The sequence below is a fragment of the Corvus brachyrhynchos genome, unplaced genomic scaffold (assembly GCF_000691975.1).
Source record: "Corvus brachyrhynchos isolate BGI_N302 unplaced genomic scaffold, ASM69197v1 scaffold220, whole genome shotgun sequence".
Lineage (NCBI taxonomy): Eukaryota > Metazoa > Chordata > Aves > Passeriformes > Corvidae > Corvus > Corvus brachyrhynchos.
The window spans coordinates 490968-507350 of NW_008236209.1; the positions used below are offsets into that span (position 1 = coordinate 490968).

General features: G+C 43.9%; 1 long non-coding RNA gene across 1 annotated transcript; it reads left to right on the forward strand.

Annotated features, from left to right (window-relative positions):
* The first annotated feature begins 2632 nt into the window (after window positions 1-2632).
* Window positions 2633-16174, forward strand: LOC108448560. The gene is made up of 3 exons (XR_001864493.1): window positions 2633-2709; window positions 3323-3456; window positions 5533-16174. It is a non-coding gene; the product is annotated as an uncharacterized LOC108448560 (long non-coding RNA).
* Window positions 16175-16383: the final 209 nt, after the last annotated feature.

Here is a 16383-nt window from a genome sequence, read left to right on the forward strand (position 1 = left end):
GAGAGCCATCAGGAACTTGGGGACTCTTTCAAGTCTGGTTGGAGTTAGCAGAAATCCTGCTTCTCTGCTTTTTGCATCTGCGTTGGGGAAAAGGTCTTTTCTAAAGCCCTGACATTAAGCTTGTCTGTCATGTGGAGCTTGCGTATAATAGAGGATGCAAGTTACTGTTTCCAGGGAATATTGTACTCTTTGTTTTTTTCCTTTTTATTATTATTTTTTCAGTCAGAAGTCTCCATTACTCTGGCAGAAAGGAAAGTGAGCAAGTTTGCATAGTCTTTGCCACGTTTTCCCTCTCCACCTGCAAACAGGGAATAGGGATACCAACAAAGTTCCTACTCTATAACTGTGTGCTTGACTCTCCCTAAATAGGGAAAAGCTGTCCCTGCTACTCCCCAGCTGGAGGTGGCACTGTTGCAGGTAACAGGGGACCAACCAAGGGAAAAGTTTTCCAATTTTCTGGTTGACATAACCAAACTTGTTCTTTGTAATCCTGAGCCCTTTGCTACTTTTTTTCTGAAATTCAATGAGATATTTTGCAAGTCCTCCCAGTTTAAAATCACCCTGGTGTAAGCCTGTTTCCCTGGGGCTTTGCCAGCAAAGCTTTAGCTGTCCATGTGGAATGGTAGGGAAGGAGTGCAGCGCTGGGGTCTGGGACACAGCTGGCAGCACATCTCCAGGTAACATCCCTCTCTTCCCTGGTGAGGTGTGGAGCACACAGGTATTGCTAGGTGGGAACAGCTGCACCATTCTCTGTGGGGAAAAATATTAATACCATTTAAAATGAATTGTGTGCTTGAGATAAATTACCTCCCGCAAGTGTGTTGCCTCAGAACTTGTATAGCTTGTATTTAAGAGGATTGACAAAGTGTTCAGGCTTCTACAAAATAGGGAGAGATTTAAACATGGGAAGGAACTACAAGCTCTCATCTTTTGTGGCAGTCTGGATTTCTCTAATCCATGTCTGTATTTGCTTACATTTAATTAGAGACAGGCCCTGAAATGACTTAGTGGGCTGTGTGCATGCTGAATCCACAGCTGAGACAAATTCATTTGTCATGTGTAATTCTGACCCCTTCGCTCCGGAATGCAGCAGGCTGGGAGCAGTGGGAGCTCTGTGCTGTCTCTGCAGGCTCTGCTGGCTGCTCTCTGGGGTGGCAGCAGGGCTGGCCCTGCTGTGCCAGGGATGGAGCTGGATTAGTGCTTTGCACCCACAACTTCCTTGTGCAGTTCTGGGAGCATCAGCCCCCTCACCTCCTGCGTTACAGTGAGGATCAGAGCGCTCCAAACCCCTTCCCTGCTTGCTCCTCACAGCCTTTGCAAATGCAGTTCCTGAAAAACGTGCTGGTTAAGAGATCGTGTTGGAAGTGATTGTTGGTGTAACACTCACTTTGTAAAAATGCTTTTGTAATAAAGTCATGTTTATGAATGAAACCAAGCTGGAATTAAATATTTGAATTACTGGAGTAAATATATTGGCAAAACAATATGGAATTAACTGATGGAGCCCTGGTGATATGGCATTTATATCTCGTGGTTTCCATAGATACATGTGACAGCATTTTGCAAACACTATACACCACCTGAAATATATTATTCAGGAATAATAATTGCATTTAAGCGTGTTCTGCACGAAACCCCTCCTGAAGTATTTGTTGAGTGATGGAAACTAAACAGGTTTTCAAAGGTCATTGCAGCTTTATCAGTTCTAATCTTAAATTTTTCCCAAAGTAAAGGTGGAAAGGAGGCAGAGAAAGCCCCTGGCCCAGGGCCTGTGCCTGTAGTTTTGTGACATGGTCCAGTGAGTGCAGCTCAGCCTGGGGAAAGAGGCTGGGGTGTGTGCATGTCCTGCCAGCAGCAGGGCTGGTTGTACCCAAGCTGAGTAAGGGAATGACAGAGTGGCTGGGAAGATACAGCCTTGAAAGAGTACTGGGAAGGAGGAAAACAAAAGTTCAGGAGAGAGCAACTAAGATGAGCAAACAGATCCATCCACATCAAGTCACAGATGTGTGAGGCTGGAGGATGGTTCCCCTCAGCACATGAAGGTTCCCTGACAATAAGGAGTTGCCTTGAAGGGGATGTTCACCCTGAAGCAGCACTTTGCTGATGACAAGTTTCCAAGAGCCGCGGTGCCCAGGTGAGGCCGATGGTTTGGAAGAGGCTTCACGGCTGGAATAAAGCCAAGGCAGAGCCCCACGCCTGGGGGTGGCCGGATCTCCGCCGGGCACAGCGAGTCCTGGCCGTGCCTCGGAACTGGTGCCCACTGTGGAGGCTGAGCTCTCACAGGAATCTGGCTCATCTTGGGTAGAAATAATTGAAACAGTCAGAATTATTATTCTCCCTCCCCAGTTCTTCTTCCTATCAAATATGCATTTCCCCCCTCTATGCTCTAATTAAAAACCAGATGAGAGGGAGAGAGAAGGAGGAAACTAATAATGCCAGTTACACATTTGGCTTACAAAAAAGAAAAGCACACTCTAATGCGTTTGGGGACAATAAGGAGGAAATGATTCACGCTTAATAAACCTCTTTGCTGTTAATCTCTGTTAACCTAAGGGCTCTGTTACTTTATTGAAAAGTCTCCTCACTTTCCGTTGTGTCATTGAAAAGAAAGAACTTTCATTATTATTTTTTGCAGGGGTTATTTATTGAACCTGCTGCCTCTGGAGCACTGGGGTGTTGTGGAAACTGGGCATCCTGGTTGCTGTTACGGTAAGAATATTTTATCACTGCCAGGATCCTTCCCCTTGCCCATGGCAGCACTGGGAGGTCCCAAGCCACACACCAAAGTCATGGAAGGGTTGGTCACAGCTTCCCAGGTGCTGTTAAGGAAGGCTGCTGGGGTCACTCGCTTGTTAAGGTGATTGAGATCTGCTGCCAGAGGGGATTCTGGGTGGGTTCCTACCGACCACCTGAAGGGCTGAGGATGAGTCTGTGCTGGAGAGTTCTAGCAAGGAGCCCAGAGCTAAACATCCTCCTGCCACCTCACTGAGGAGATGGAAGTACGATGGATGGATGTGATTAGCACAGTGTGTTTAAAACCCCATATTTTTCCTGCATGATGCACAGTCTTTCACAGCTTTCTCATCCCATGGAGTAATGCCCAGAAATTGATGTTATGCTGTTGTAATGGGAAAGGAGCGGGGTGTCGCAAGGGGCAGAATGGATATTGCTGAGAATCCCTCATGCTTAATGATTTTCTTTCCAGCTGCATCATCTTTCACCCTCTCCCTTGTGCCTGGCCTTCAAATATCTAAAGGTTTGGGTTTGTTTCTTTCTCTTATGGTCTGTGGCATTAAATGCTGTCCCCGTTTTTCTGAAGCAGCTGTGTTGGCAGGGGCCGGGTGACTCCTCCCATCTGGAACCGATGGCTCGGGAGCGCACAGATGCCACCGTGTTCCTGGGAGCTCCAGGTGACCCACCCACCTCTTGTGGTGCTGCTCAGGTGGCTGATTCCAGGTGAGTGAAGGTGTATTTGAAGGTAGGAAATGAGGAGGAAGAGCAGCACCAGAGGTGGCAGAGGATGTACAGGAAGAGAAAAATAGCATTTTTTGGGAGGATTTAGTGTCAGGACCAACAGGAAACACAGCAGCAAGATGTCCCTTTGACTCCTGAAGCAATTTGCAAGAAATGTGCTCTCACTTAGCCTGGATGATGGCTCTTCCCTTTGCTGTAATCTGCAGATCTTCCCTCCTGACCCAGCTGCACCCAAGTGTTCAGAGCAAGCCAACACCTCTGACTGAGATGTCTCCAATCTGGGAGGTTCACAAGAGGGTCAACACTTGACTTGATATCAAATCCTTCAAAGGAAATTTCCCCGTGGTTTTAGTACATTGGGGTTTTTTAACTCCAGCAGGAGTTTTGTCTTATTATTTCTGTGAATCAAACCGTGTTTCTGAAATCTTTTCTTTCTGAGGGAAAGCTATTTTAAAGTTAGAGCTGGATAAAAATTAAAGCATGAACATTATCTGATTGGATTGTAAGTCATTTATAAGATATTCAGAGTGAAATCAGTACAGCTGCACAACATCATTCCCTGTTAATGCAATCAATACCCTCCTCTTGTTGTTACAGGCACATTTCTCTGGTTCTGGCCAATGAATTCTGAAATATTGTTTGCAAAAGTTTGCCTATTTCTCACTGTGTTTATTTGACAAGTATTTTAGTTATCTCAAAATCAGATTTTCAAATACAGCAGTTTTTCCCCTCTGTGACTGCTATGAAAATTGCACTTGGAAAATCAAAGCTTTCAGAGGTCATTTTAATTTCATCTGTTGTTTTTGTTGAGGTCCCAGCACATCAAAAATCCACACTCAGAGACATCCGTCTCTGCTCAAACATTTAAAATTCCAGGAGGCCCTCATGGTACGGAAAAGTGCAACCAGAATCATCACACCCCAGCACTCACTGGAGCTCGGGATGAGGACCCAAATCATGTCAAAACTCAAGATGCTTGGCTGGAGCACTGCCTGTCTGTGGGCACCACTGCTGGGACTGAGCAGAGCAGAAGCATGCCAGGGCTTGATTGAAACTGGACAGAAAAGGTCCTATAGGAGCACATTTTCCACAGGAAAAACCCTGAGTTGAGAGGATTCAGAGCTGGATTGCCAGCAGCCAGAGGTTATCAACCCTCTAAAGGCTTCCTGTAGCTGGGGGCATTAAATAATTCAGTAGTCTTTCCATCCAGACTCATGGAAAATTTTCTCATGTACTAAAAAATTCTCCAGACCACCACCAGTAGCTGAAATGATGAGAGAAACCCGGCCTGAGTTTACACTATGCTATGGCAAAGATGAATACAAAAATTGCACGAAGAAGCAGCCCCCCTGGCAGAACATGACATTTAAATGTGTTTCCCTCCTTCGATTTAAAATGCAAGAAGTGAGGGGATGCAAGAAGGCACTCACTTGAGGTTCAAAGAGCTGTTCATGTAAAGGATCAATAGATCCAGCACTGCATTTAGTGTCATACTAAGTGCTGGACCAGGCAATTATTTTGATTCATCACTGTGGTAAGTGAAGCATCAAAGTGTGACAGAAAATTCTCATATTTTCCTGTTTCTTATGTAACTGAAATATTTCATCTTTAGACGCAGTTATGTTGTAGATTGATATTCTGCTCTTGACAGGTATTGCAAATGGTTTGTTGGTTCAGTGCTAGTTTTATAGGTTTTTGACATTTTCACAGTCTCTGATCCATGGGGTATCTGTGCCATGGGGATCCTTCCAGCAGCACCTGTGGCCTTTGAGACACCTGACTGGAGCATTAGGGTGCAAATGTTCTTACTGGCATCACAGGGAAAACTCCTGTTGGCTCAAAAGAACCGGTTCTAGAGTTGGGTCCATCTTACTTTGACAAACTAAAAGATGAAGGTCTAAATGTACTCAGGGTAACAAATTAGATAACGAATATATTACATATGCTCAGCCACTTTGCTTCAAGGGCTTTAATAGTTCTCTGTTCACTGACAGCAGCAGCCAGTCCCAAACAAAACCTGCAAAGAAAGCTCATGCACTTTTTTCCTTGTTATGTAAGTCAAAGCAGCAGATGCTTGTGCCGTCCTTTGCCATTCCACGGGAGAGCTGAGGTACCACGAACTCATGACCTGAGCCTGCAGCAGATTTCCCACATCAGTGACTTGCCAGTCCTGTTCCTTCCAGATGAGACAAACTGAAGTTTGATCCTGAGACAAATGCTGTCCTGAGTATAGAGTGGCTTCACAACCAAGATCTGTTGTCACGAGTTTGCTACAGAGGGGTGTGTTGAAGGAAATGCCAAGGCAGCTGCTGACTACGTTGCGTGAGCAGTGTGGGACGTTCTGGGTAACTTGTGAAGAGCCCAAGGAATTCCATTCTTTCCCAAGGTCCTTATGGTCTCAGATGCCTACAGGAACATGGGCTTGGGAGTGGAAAAGGTGTCAGAAGTGAGAGGGGACCAGCTCAACTTCCATGTGGGAAGGGCACAAACGGCTCCCTAAAAACACAGCAGCCCCTCTGAGTATCTGCTGGAGGCTTTTAAGGAAAATTGCTGCTCCCAGGAAAAAAGGCCTTTGGATCTGAGGACATGATGTTGTTTGGAGCTCTGAAATTTGCTCCTTTCAACTGGTCTGTGCCTGTGGAAGAACCTGTTGGTTTTCCCAGCTGTGTAAGTCTTATCCTGCATGTTGCAGAGCAGTTGCTCCCATTCAGGGTGAGTAAACCAGTTCTGGAACATTTATGTCCTTGCAGATCCTCATTATTTGGTATGATTTGAGCATGCTGTGAAAAACACTGAAGCTCTTCAGTTCCTGTGCTGTAATGGGGGGATGTACAGGCTTGTCCTGACAGTCCTGGGACGTGAAACTCTATGATAATAACCCCAGGTGCCACCTATTGCTGTTATCCTGAGCTGGTGCTGGAGCCGCAGCTGCTTGAAGAAATGAATTTGTTTGCTCAAAGAATGTAAATATACCATATTTGTATATTAGTGTCTTTTGAAGTCATTCAAATTCCACTGAAAAATTCTGCAGAAAGTTCTTTAGGTAACTCCCAACTCTTAGACTCATTTATGCACTTTTGGTTGACAAAAACACCTTTCAAAGGGCTGTGTGTGTTTTGTTGATGTGCAGTCAGCTCTGCAGGCTGCTTGTTACCTGTTCTTGGCAATATTTCTGCCTGAAATCCTTGTGTAGTCCCAGGCTACAATGTCACTTCAAGTGGGGCTTCAGAAGACCAGCAACAGGACTGATCTGGCCTGCAGAACATGGCAGGCAGCTGGAATCTAAATTACTGAAAGTACTAGTGGAAAGCTCAGAATTTACATCAGATATAATGTATTATGAGTGAGATTTATAACAGGATTACAGAAAGCAGTTAGTTAAAGCTACTGGCAGTAAACAGGGATTAAAATATTTATCTAGCTTTAAAAATATGAATAATGGAGTAATTTATGTAGTTATGTAAAGAAGCCGTGTACTTCATACTGACAACAAATAGCACTAATATCACTAATATTTTACAATGTCAAAATCTTCCATGTATGTATCAAAATCCTTCCATGCCTTTCACTTCCAAACCAAACCCTCTTGTATCTAATCAGTGCATAATACGGAATTTATACAGACATGCTACAGACATGCTCACAAGGGCAGTGTGACAGTGCAGCTCTCTGCCTTTCTGCCTCCCTCCTCCCTGGGACATCAGTTCCTTCCCTTCCCTCTGGGAATGCCAGTTACAAGGCAGCTGGCTGCTAATATTTCCTGCACTTTTATATTGCTCTTCCAACTGTGGCATTTCTTCTAATTTAGCTCTGTGCTATCAGAGTTATTTTACAGGAAGGTCTGGTCTTTCTCCAGGGAAGTGGTTGAGATTTTAGACCTCCACAAGTCCAGTCTAATATTTGAAACTTTTTACATAGAAGCATTCTTCTTTCTGACCCAGATCTTTCTGCAGTTACCTGCTGCAATATCCCTCCAGTTCAGCTGCTTTGACATGTAATCTATAAAACAATTAGAAAATGTAAAGCAAACGCTTACTGTCTCAACAGAAATGCATTGGTGACCATGAGCAGCACCAGAGGTTTCACTTTTTACTTTTTCCATCACCTCGTTACCAGGAACAGCTTTCACTATAATGTGCATCTGCAGTGATTGCTGTGACATTTTATCCTGGAAAAGTTGCAAGTTCCCCTGTTGTTGTAGCTCTGTAAAACCATGCTTAAGTCTGCCTGGACTGATAAAACCATCTGGTAGGGAGACATCAGCTTCATCTGGACGATCTGTGCCATCCTCTGAAGGCTAAAGCACAGACCCCAGGGCCAGTTTCTTCCTGAGACAACCTCATGGGTTCCAGTTGCCACCAGGACTCTCATGCTTCCTGTTCTCAGTCTTCTGGGTGAGGTAAAAATATTGTTCATTCCTTGTTTAGGCCTAAGGAAGAAAAGCTCAGTGGTTTGCTGCCTTCTGCTTTTACTCTCCAGTCAGCTTAAATTTTTAAAATATTCAGCAGAGAGGATTAAGCAGCACAGCTGGCCTTGATCCTGTGTCGTGCTGAATTCCCAAGGTAATTGGTCATGCTGCACATTGAGTGTCTCCCAACAGCTGGTTATTTCCTAAGCTTCTGCTGACAGGAATAAATTTAGCCCTTGGTGGTGGTCTAGGAGATGGGCATTAATGATGATCTTTGGGTGGCCAGCTCATTTCCCTCCTGGGTCAGACCACCCCAGTACTCTGTGAGCTTTGCTTCTTTATTTCTCTGCAACAGATTGGTCTCACTACACTGTATCAATACAAATTACTTAGTCAATTTTGGGTTTGAACTCTATCTTTTATGCATAACTTGTGAGTCTTATGTGTGCTGTGTTTTTGATTTTTGGTATGTGCAAAGATTTATCCCCTCCTGACATTCTGTGGGGCTGAAGTTTGGTCTTCGTCTCAAACGGCACATCCCCAAGTAGAGTTTCAGCCTTTGTGAGCCAGCATAGAGCTCATGAAAAAATGATGATTTAAAGAATGTGAGCAGTGGCAATCAAAGAAAGTAAATACGGTATTAAAATAAGGGAAAAATGTATGGTATTGGAAAATTATTTCAGCTCACTAGCTAAAAATTAAGTAGTAGGACTCATGAAAGGGGATCTGTGTGTATAGCAAGGGACAGACAGAGTAGTTGCTAGAGGATTACCCAAATGGTAAAAAGGCATGAAACATTCTCAAAAAAAATTTTGGCTGCTAAAATAGGAAGGAATTCTTTCTGTTGCAAAAGCCTTTCTGCTTCTTCCAAATAGAGGGGAAAATATAGGGGGAAAAAATGGTGTTTATTGCACATTTGTTTAGAAAAGAAAGCTGGTTTTACAAGGTATAAACAGGAAACAGAGCAGAAGCGAGTTGCAAAACCATGAGGTGTCTCTCCCCTGGATTCTACTGGGGACATTCTTCATGGTTTCCCATCTCTACAATTATTTTTGATCCTTCATAACCTGGCAGCTTTTGGTTTTATTAAGGCAGTATTAGAATGCATTCTTTAGTCAACATATAATGACTAATGTGTTCTCAGAGTTTCTTCAGACCACTACCTAGAACAGCTTTCCATCAGCATGGGGATGTATTAAACTTTGAGAAGTCATTGCCCTGCTTTCTCACGAGCAGTGTGGGAGGGAATGTGCTGTGCAGCCGTCCTGCCCCAGACTAGTGACAGAGCCTGCTTGCTCAAACACTTGTCTTTGGGAATAATTTTAACATATTGCTTATTAACAGCGTCAACAAGCAAAATACCAGCTAACTGTACCTCTTGGGTATGTTTTTTGAAGAGTTTAACTCAAATATATGCAAAAATACATCACAATAATAGCTAATGGTGGGCAACCTAAATAACTTCCAGCACCCAATAAAGTCTTGTCATGTTTGCACTGAAACTTTACCCTGTGTTTTTCTCTTCCAGGCTGCTTGGGAAATTGAGCAGCAGTGCCTGAGCAGGAATTAACTTTGCTTTGAATGAAACTTCGCCGGGTTTGCTCCCTGACAGGTACCAGTTTCAGGTAGTCAAAATGCTTGCTGGTTCACAAAGGCTGAATTCAGGGATTTCTGGACACAGGGTTTGAGAGGACTTTGGTGAAACTGAAATTTAGATTTCCAGAAGATGCTTCTTCACACAGTGTGTGCTTTGCTCGTGGAACCCAGTACTAGTGCCAAAGCAAGGTGAAAGCCCCAAACTCAGCCAGCTGCAAGGAAAAATCCCAACTTCTCTTCTGAGGAGTGCATGCAGGTTGCTTTCAGACATAAATGAAGTTCACTTCATAAATGAAGTGGAGACATGGTCTCCAAGATTGCTGCTCCTTTCCTAAGAAACAAACTCCTGGCCTCGGCCACTGCCTCAACATATGGGCCAAGGACAAATGCCTCTCCAGACTAATTCACTGGGTTTATTCCCTGATTAACTCTTACTTTTTTATGAAATTCAGAAATTCGGATGAAATTCAATCTTAATTTTTTATTAAATGGAGACTGATTTGTCAAAAGAGTGTCAGGTGCTGGAGTTACCAGTCTTCCAAAGCAAATGTGATTCCAGAACAAGTTTCTACCAAGCATTGGGATACTGCCAATTCCAGTGCAGTCCTTGGACTAGTATCTCATGAACCACCGTAAGACATTAATGTTTTATACCTTCGGGAAGCTCGCAGCCAGCTGGCCTTGGTGCGTGTCCAACTCCTCCAGTGCTGGGAAGAAAATCAGCCCTGCAAAGTGCTGAGTGCTCCAGGTCTGATCCTGCAGAGGTGACACTATGGGGACAACCAGAAGCCTGTGAGCTGCGACACTGTGGGTGTGGACTGAGCTGTTCTCCAGCCCCGAGGGAGGATGCACGGGGCTGGACCGAGCTCTCATCTCTTGGCTTCCACCTCAGTTTGGAGCAGCTCCTCCTGCCCTGGGGTCTCCTTCCCAAATGCCTTGCACCATGGGTGGAACTGTATGAGGAAAGCTGCTTAGGAATTACTGGGAGACACCCAAAGCAGGGATTTAGACTGGCCTGAAAAACATCATTCATATTGTTTTAAAGTGATCTACCTGATCAGTTTGTTCTGGTTACATTTTTTAATGGAGAATGCAATGACATGCTGGAAAATGATGCATTTTAACAGCAACAGGAATATGAACGGGAAAATACAGGAGGGAAATTTGATAAGAATGAAAAAATATCACAGCCAAACAAGTATCAAACTTTTATTTTAAGAAGCATAGCATGCCTGAAATAATAGGGAAAAGCTATACCTGAACTGATGGTTGGCTCAGGAGGTGCAAAGTCTGGAGCTTCCAAACTTCTGCTTTGCCTCATTATTTCAAAACTTGTTGAGGCATTAGGTCAGGCATTTGGCAGGTTTCAGAAGAAGAAAGCGAGTAATTTTAAATAGCCCAAGTCCAGCACTCAGCCGCTATGGGGGTGGATCCCTCGCCTGCTTCTCTCAGCCCGATGGAGATGAAATGTGCTGCACCACCCAGGTCAGCACCGTCTGGTGCTCCTTCTCCCTGCCTGCAGGAGGGGCTGCCATTGTCTGCCACAGCGGCAGGTTTCAACCTTTACAAAGGGCTTTTGAAAATGCTGTTCTCAGTAGTAAACAACCTGGAGTCGCTCCCTGGGCTATGAGATGCCCTTGGGCTTGAGCACCAGCAGTGCAGCAGCTGCCTAGGCCAGGGACACCCCATCAGTCCTTCTGTGAGAGACCAAGAATTCTGTGAAAGGCACTTCAAAGTATTTTAAGCATTTTGCTAATAGTTTCTTTTGAGACTGGAAGCCATGGAAAGAGGTTATACAAAATATCAGTTCTTCAAAATAGAATACAGACTCTTTGTGGACTGTAAATCAAACTTTTAAACAAACTGATAACATGTTTTTATAAAAGTAATAGGAAGTGTGTTTTCAAAGTAATACAGTTTCTGAATATCTGTGTCTAAAGAGGGAAGGTTTCAGTGCTTTTAAAAATTTGTTTTGTTTTTAAGCCAGGGCAGACCTTTCAGTTCTGCACAGTGCTGAGCTCTCTGGTCTCTCCCAACAAAGCCACAAAGAATGTTGCAGAGCATCAGAGCAGTCCTACAGATTTTGTGCTCAGTCACTTTTTAGGATCAGACTGGAGCACTCTGTGTTTATTCTGGCAAGCTCCTTTTCCACCCAGAGAGAAATGCTTGGGGCACTGTGGGGGCAGATCACCAAATGTCTTTTTTTCCTGGAAAGTAGAGCAGAGCATCCCCCATATGATCCCATTTGATTCTTAAGGGGGAGTAGTTCCCCCTAGTGTAAATTCCAGTGTGTATCCAATCCCGCTTCAGAAATCCCAAGCCACATCCAGCTCTTGGGGGAGAGGGAAAATAGGATATTGGGTAGGAGGTAACTCCAGCAGAGACGGGGAGCTGCCTGGGAGAGATGTGGATATTACAGAGCACGGACATCAGCTCTGTAAGAAAAGAGTGTTCCTTCAGTTCCAGCCTGGATCAAAGACGAGCCCCTTTCCCTGCCTTGTTAGTTTTCCAGAGCCTCATCAAGCAAGGCACAGATCTCGGAAATGTCACCTGCTGCCGTGCAAGCCCGGCAGTGACTCAGCAAGGCAACACGAGAGGCTGCTCAGGAAGGACAGATTGTTCTCTAAGTACACCACTTTTTTTTTTTTTTTTAAATATCTTCTAATTATGTTCTCTTTGATATTGATCCTGTGCTCTTTTAGAAGCCAGATTCATCCTTTGCTTCTTAAGAAGCAGAAAAGAAAACATTTGGAGCCTGAGCTGCTCTGTGGTCCCCCAACCATGTCTGCTGGGCTCGTTTGCTGGCTGACAGTTGGTTTGGGACTCCTGACTGCATTTTTTAGGGATGTGATTTTACAGTATGTCAGAATTTCATGTCTATCTCTTTTCCCTGCAAACCACTTGTGGACAGTTGGCCAAACAGAAGTTTTATGTCTTAAAAAAAAAAAAAAAAATCATTTTTTAAGTGATGAGATTCTGTTGCCAGTTCTCCTGTCATTCTCCTGTCCTATTTACTGCTTGGACTTGAAAAGCATAACGATTTTTGAAGGCTTTGTTTTTAAACTCTGCTCTTGCTTTTCCTTTGTGACTGCTTTGACAGACTTCTCTGATGTATATTTCAGTATAGGCTGATGTGAAGCTAATGAGAAGGCAGATGTTTATTTACAGAAATATGGGTTCCATTTGTAAAATTATTTCCTGGTAAGGAGAACGTTGCTTTCCAATTACCTTACATGCTAGGAGGGCTTTTTTTATAAATTTTTTTACAGCTTGGTCTTTAAACTGTATATTGCTACAGGCATATAAAACTGCCAGTAAACCCAAACTCCACAACTTCAGCAATCATTATAAAACACAAAAAGATTCAAAAGTTATTTTAAGTCAAGAAACAGATTTACATAAAACATAAGTGTATAAATATCACCACCAATTTAAAAATCTGACTAATAAGTACTGAATAGAAAAAGATTAAGTTCATAAATTCTCAGGCTCTACTTTGAGTTGTCTGGTGCCTGATTCACATGAAGTAAAACTTTGTGTAAAATTAAGAACAACAGAGCTTCTGTCTTGTCTCCCATATAAGCTCCAATCCTTGTTATGTATGTCCTGACTAGACTTATTTTTATCACTTCATCTTTTTGTTATTACCCTTGGCACTATAAAACAATTGTATAAATAGAAGCAGAGCTACTCTGTGGTGTATGGCTCTACAAAAAAGCCTGCCTCACCCAAATCAAGCACAGAAGTCAGTGTTTCAAACTGTGACTGCGGGCCCGAGCAGCCAGCTGTGGGATACCAAACAAACCGGCCTTTTGGGGGATGGGATAAATACTCCCCCAGAGGCTGTAGGTGTGGGGTGCTCTCACTGCAGCTTGTGTGGACTCCGAACCAACTCTCACAATAGCAAGGGTAGCAATACTTCAAGAGGTAAAATTTTCTCAAGAAATGGGCTAAATGCCAAGTGGCAGGTAGCTAAATTAGCTTGGAGTGAGATGTGCATTCCCCAAAGTCTCTACAGTGCAGACACCAGGAGAAGCTCTTCTGTCCCTGACACTGTCCTGCCCTCTGGCCAGCTGGAGCATCTCTCCTGATGTGAACCAGGATAATAACAGATTTTTCCTAATTGGGGCTTGCAGGTCATGTGACAGAACTTACCCCTGTGTGAGTCACCTGGTGGGAGGAGATAAGAAGAAGGTCTGCAGTGGTTTTGTGTCTCTTCATTTGGTATTCAGGACCGAGCGGTGCTGGTGGAGAGGAGCCCTGGCAGCACCCTGGACATGAGGGAGTCCCTTGTGCTGGCCCCTGCTAGCTCTTCTTCCTTCTTATTCCATAGAGCTGGTAGACCCCAAATGTATGTTTTCAACCTCTTTTAGTGATTCTTCAGTGTTCTAGTGCTGAGAGTAACTGAAAAGACAAACCCTCTTTTTTCTCTTGTCTGCAGCTGCTTTGTTGTTTTAAGTGTCTCAAAAATTCCCTGGTGTTTTTTGTGTTGCTTTGATGACAATTTTGATTTTTCATAAACAAGCAGGGCAGTTGCTGCAGGGACACCTCTCCTTTCCCAGCATCAGCAGCTGGCTGGAGACCTGGACCAGGTCCCTTGGGGACTTGCTGGTGGGACAAGCCTGGGAATCCTGCCTGTGCTGGCATCCAGCCTGAGTAGAAGTAGCCTCACTTAGAAGAGAGGTGGGTTGCTGCCCGAAGTATTGAGTACAGCTAGCTGAGCTATGCATGCACCTTCAGGCTGATCTTATCGGGCAAAAAGTGGTCTTCTGTTCTCCTCCTCGTTCCTCTTTGCAAGGAAGATGTTTCCTCGTCATCCCTTTGCTAGCTCATGGCTACTCCTGCTCTAGCTCTGGTGGGTTGAATGGGGTCAGTCCTGTGGAGAAATCTGCCTGATCTTACTGGACCCAGGCTCATGTAGAGAGCCAGTTGTGTGTTTTCCTAACTTGTTTGTGGAGCAGTAAAATCCCTTGAAGTTGTTTCCACTGGTGTTTCCTTCCTTTCATTTGAACTTCCAAAGCTGAGCTCCTCTGTCCCAGTGTATGGTTGCAAAGGTAGGATCATACGAGACCCAACCACCCTTCAATCTCTAGAGCTGCCTTGGATGTCAGAGCAAAACTGGACCCATTATCACCCAGTCTACTCTTCTGCAGCTGGGGAGTTGCCCCCTAAATCTTGGAATCCCTGTCGATTAAAAGAAAAGGGGAAAAATAAGTAGACTCTGTAACCAGTGTACCCTCTCAAAGAACTTATTGGCACAGCAACTGGTGACATTTGGCTGTGTTCCTATACAAGACTAAATAAAGTATGTTATTTCAATTTTTTATTCACTTTGAATGAGATTTACACAGTCCCATTACCTTGTCTTCAGGGAACTGGTTTCTAAGACTTGACTTACTTGTTTACATCCAGATTCAATTTTATCAGGCTTAGTCTCTTCAATGCTTTTGAGGAAAATTCCTTTTCTTTCTCTTTTATATAAGATGAAAAACTATTTCACTCTTTTACTAAGAAAAAAAATCACCATCTTGAGTTGTACTGTGTGACTTTGGTGGGAGAGGAGTATTTTTAGCCAATCAGAACTGGAAATCTGACTTAGAAATGTGTGTAAATTAGGATCCCGAGTAAACCAGAGCTGCACAAGTGGAGCAGCAGCCAGCAGGCACAGCCCCTCCAGCTCAGCTCCTGCCTTTGCATTCTGCTCACAGGAGCTGTGCAGGACTCTGCTGCTGGAGGGGTGCAACTTGCCAAGTGATCTTGGTAGCCAAATCCACACAGCCTGTCCAAGAGGGGTAAATGAGAGCAGGATTTGGTCTGCTTTCTTTCAGTCAGCCTCTCTGTTTAGAGGAGCTCTGCATTTGTCTGGTTGGCACGCTGATGTTCAAGAACTCAGCACTACTTGTGAGGATGTTACCAGTCTGACAGCAGCCTATAACTACTGAATGTCATGCTGGGCTAGTGATAGATATGGCAGCACTGGAATCTAGGGGCTGCTGAATTCATGAGCCACTTGAGGGTATCTGAGCAGTAAAATGATACTTGGTGTGACTAGAGCAAGCAAACACTTCAGAACAGGCTTAATATAAAGCCTGCGAGTTGTCCCGCTGAAACAAATGGAAGTCTTGGCGTACTTGTACAAAAATATCTGTACTCTTCAGTATCAATCTTCAATATCAACCCAGTTTGAGAATTAATTTATATTCACATTGTGGTGTGTTAGTTTATGTAATTATCCATGCTCAGGGTATCTTTACCCACCTGAGTCAGCGTGCATCATGATGTTAATGCAGTAGGTGCCCATGCTTAAACCATCAAGGTCCCTTTTCCTCTCTTTGTGTAAAGGAAGCTTTGAGACAGACAGTAGATGTGGTATTAACATGATCTTCAGTTTATATATTTATTTATTTATTCTGTTGGAATATTTGCCATATTTATGTTATTTCTAAATTAATCTGGATTTTGGACCATAACCCTGTGAGGGTGGATGGGGCAGGTCACTGTTATGTCACTGTGTGTTATGGGAGATGCTGCATTAGGTCTGTCCCTTGCAGCCTCTTCCACATTTTCAGCTCAGCAATGCTGTTGCTTTAGGCTGTCATAATTTGATTAAACCCTGATTTGTCTGGAAAGGTGAGTCACCTGTAATCAGCACATTAAATGAAAGACCTACCCGATTTGCTACTGAAAAATAATCTCAAATTCAATAAAGGTTTAATTCCACATTTACAAGCCCTGATGCTTTCATCTCTCTAATCACTGTTTCCTGTCAACCACGAAAGTCTTTTCATTTGCTGGAGTATGAATACAAACAACTGTGTGAGGAGCCGCAGGCAGGCGCCAGGGCTGAGTTGCTCTGTGGTAGAGCACTGCATATTCAGAGACCATCTCATTTCATTAGGAAACCT